Here is a 4,070-nt window from a genome sequence, read left to right on the forward strand (position 1 = left end):
TTTCTTTAATCTAACAGTTTGACTATTAACACATCAAGTTTACAATCTTACACCTTAGAGTTGTGATTTCAGAGGTTCATGAGTAGTCTAAATCTATATTAAAATTGCAATTTGAAGCATGGAAATTACAATCTAAGGATTTCTTGGTTTGACAGATTTTTGCGCAAAACTGAAAATGTTTGTGTCAAATTTAACCTGGAGAATATCACCGTTCATGAAGCTCAAGATAGAGAGTATCATGTAATAATTTTAATTTTTCATATCATAATTTGAAATTTAATGTGTTAAAGTTATAAACCTAAGGCATATACATCAAAGTTTTGCAAAATCCAAAGTAATAATCTCATTGAACATTGAACATTTCATACCCTACATTTCAGGTTAGTCAAACATCCATTTAATTTGTAATGTTACAAATTTAACTTCTAAAAACATTTGCAAGCCTCCTTCAGAAAAACATTGGCAAATGATTTCTGTCGACGCTGGAAAATCATTTTCCACCGCCTACAGGAGCACTAGAAAATCATTCTTGAGCGCCTACATCAATGCTAGAAAATGATGATATTGAAGTGTCAATGCGAAGTTATAGTTTTGGAACCTTGAAAAAACATTATTATTAAAGTTAAGGGGTCAATAAAGTGCTTCTAGGTAACCATGTCTTGATGTCTTTTGGAGTCTAATGTTTCAAGTGAGTTGCATCACCCCTCACCAACACTAAGAGAAAAATGATAGATATGGACTTATATAGATATATTGATTAACTTAGAGTAGAGGGCTAATAAAGATTGATCATTTACAATATCTACAGGAAAATTAAATGAGAATAAATGAGTTAGAAAAAGGAAAATTGACATGCCAATAAAAGAGAGACAAGGGAAGGATCAATCATAGTCCAAAACTCTAGTTTGGATTGGCCACATTTTTTTCAATCTTCGTGAGAACACTAACACAAAGCACTATCACTTTGGTCATGACTACTTTAGATTATCACTAGTTCAAAGTTACTACAAACCTAGGTTTAAGGAGGGGATTCATGTCCATCGACATATCCTATTTATTAGAAAGAAACTAAATGAATCTTGATAAAATAATATTTCATTTATGAGTAAGCCACTATGTGGTCATTGTTATGTCACCTATGACTTGATCATGCACACCTCCCTTCTATCTCGTTACCTCTAAACCTATATTAGGTTTTAACCATGTACATAAATTACCTGCATACAAATTCTAATAACAGAAAATAAGCAAAGGTGAGAGTATAACACATAAAACACATATACACAAAGATTTTCCCCTGGATCCCAAAATCGGGACTACTAGATTGATTTTTCATTATATTCCTTTCAATGTTACAATACATATTTATACATGCCAACCATCCATAAACCCCAATCCATTAACCCTGGATTAGAACATAACTGTAGTTCCCTTGACATGATCTACAAAATACCATGGACCAAAAAGCATTTCACACAAAATCATGTGCAAAAACCATGCACAAAACAATAGGTAGGTCCGCCCACCTAATATAGGGTCCAAAAATAATTTTCCTAGGGCACTGCCCCGGACCTCGTAGAGGGGGGCTACTGTTCCCCTCAAACCCCCCGCTGCACATTGATGTAATGAAGGGGGGGCTCCTCCCCCCCTCTAACCCCCTGGTTCAACTACTACGACTAGTTGTGGATAGAATATAACACAACTCAATAGTGTCGAGGAGAGACACACCCTTAGAAATGGAATTCCTCCTCTCCTTTGGCTCCATACATAGGATTTTTCAATGTTAATTAAGTGCTAAAATCATAGATATAGGGGGTTATTGAATACAGTATTCATTACGAAACCCATGGTCTCATATACATATGTAATGGGTTGTAGCCTTTCATTGCAGTTCTTTATGATTGGCTTATGACAACATGGTCCATAAATTTTAACCTTCTTCTACGTTTAAAAGGTTTTTTTTCATTATAAATTTTCATGGTCCCGTGTCATATGTCCTTACAAGATGGGCCATGGTTTATGGGCAAAGTGGGTGTTTGCAACACACCTAGGTTCTCATAACCCAATCCAACAACCATGGCTATAGCTATCATTGTTTTGTGGTTACATTTAACTTATTTAACCCTTTATTTATGGAGTCCACGTGTGCTTGGGCATTGATTTTTCTTTGATGAACATTTTTAAATATAATGTCGACCACACCAAAAAGGGCATATCCAATTGTGATTTCCTTTATGTGTAGCTAATTTGAAAAAATAGTTTTTTATTTTTGGGAAAATCATAATAAAATGCAATGACTCTTTTTAGATTAAACAACTCAAATACGACAATGTATTTTTTTGTTATAAGTTATTTAAAGGATGCATGTTCGAAGATTCCCATCTTTTGAGAGAAAAAAGGGAAATCTATTAAACTCCAAGGGTGGAATAAAAGACAATTAACCCAACTACAACCATAAGAGAGTGGGAAGAGATTGGAGTCACCACCATGTTCTTGAATGAAATCACAAACCAAAAGGTGGAATAGTGAGGAAAGACGGAATAGTGAGGAAAGAGGTACTTACTGATATTAGCCCATATGATAATTATCCTTCAATAGAGATTGAAGAAGATTTGAAGAGAAAAGGCACTGCAAAATGAGTTTTCGGTACTGCTGTAGGCGCTGATAAAATAGATCTTTGGTAAATTATATATTAATGTTTAATGAGCAACAACTACATAAAGTGGCAACCAAATGCATGAAAAACAAGTGTTTGATAAATCTGATAAGGAGGGGTAACCATTGGAGTTTGTAACCATTTCTAAGGCAGTGGAAACCGTTTCAGAGGCATTGGTAACCATTTCTAAGGCGGTGGAGCACGCAAGGGGGAAATGTTAAATTGGTCAATTCTCAAGACCTGTTGCTAGCTGGAAAAATGGGAAAACGTGGGCACCTCAAATGGTATGAGCCAGATGGAGCAATGCTCTTCTAGGTGTATGGGGCACACATGTTTGTAATTTTTAGAGAAGTGGGTTGGGAGCCAATTTTTTACCTCTTCAACGGGTATGATCTTAAGCTCACCTCTGATTTCATTAAATCATTTGATTGCACTAGCACTAGGGTTCAGGGGCTGCTATTTCCAGTAACAAAAGAAAGCATCACAAAGGCAATGAAGAAACTGGCTAAGGGGAAATATGGTTTAAGAGACAAATGGTGCAAGGAGTAAATATCAATTATTTCTTGAAGGACGAAAACCATGATCCTCGCTGGAGTGTTGGGGTGCACATAAATATTTTAAAACCAAAATGAGTTGAGCCTATGAGGAATATTCAACTGTATCTAACATGTGACAGTCGCTTCTCCAAACTTTTCTTATACCATATGACATTTCTTGTACATTGGCTGTTTTAACAAGATGAACTTGCCTTTTTACCTCCATCAAATTTTGGTTAAGATGGTGGCCTTTACAAAAACAAGGAGGGTTTGATACCCACATGATGCATACCACCATGGTTTGATCAAGATGTTATACTGTCACCCATGAAATGAATAAGAAAGCACAACAACCAAGGAGGAAATTGGGTGTTAGGCCCCTATACTACTAGTGTAACTCCTTCTTGTTATTAGTACAACCACTTATTATATTGTTATGCCCATGTAGTCCCCATATTGTTATTATTGTGCCCCATAGAAGCCCACTATTGTTATTATTGTGCCCTTACATTATTATTGTTATGTTGGCTCTGATTATATTATGACCCCTTAGACTCCTATATATAGAAAGGAGGTCTTGTCATTTGTATCATCTAACAATTGTTCATTTGTGTAATGTAAAGGAGGTTTCCCCCTTGAAGAAGCTTATTTCTAAGGTGTTCATCTATCTTTTCTATCTTTTTTTGAGCTGGTTTCATAACATTTGGTATCGGAGCTTTGGATTCTAGGGTTTTCGCTGCTCCAAATAGGTCATTGTGGAATTTTTGCTATAACTTTATTTTTGTGACGTATTAGAAGCTAAAAATAAAACCCATTTGAGATGAAATTGGTATGAACCTCGATTCCAAATTTTAGATCTTGTCTCACTATATTTTCGG

The sequence above is a fragment of the Pinus tabuliformis genome, chromosome Q, assembly GCF_031772625.1.
Source record: "Pinus tabuliformis cultivar Carrire ecotype Pingquan chromosome Q, CPIR1, whole genome shotgun sequence".
Taxonomy (NCBI): domain Eukaryota; kingdom Viridiplantae; phylum Streptophyta; class Pinopsida; order Pinales; family Pinaceae; genus Pinus; species Pinus tabuliformis.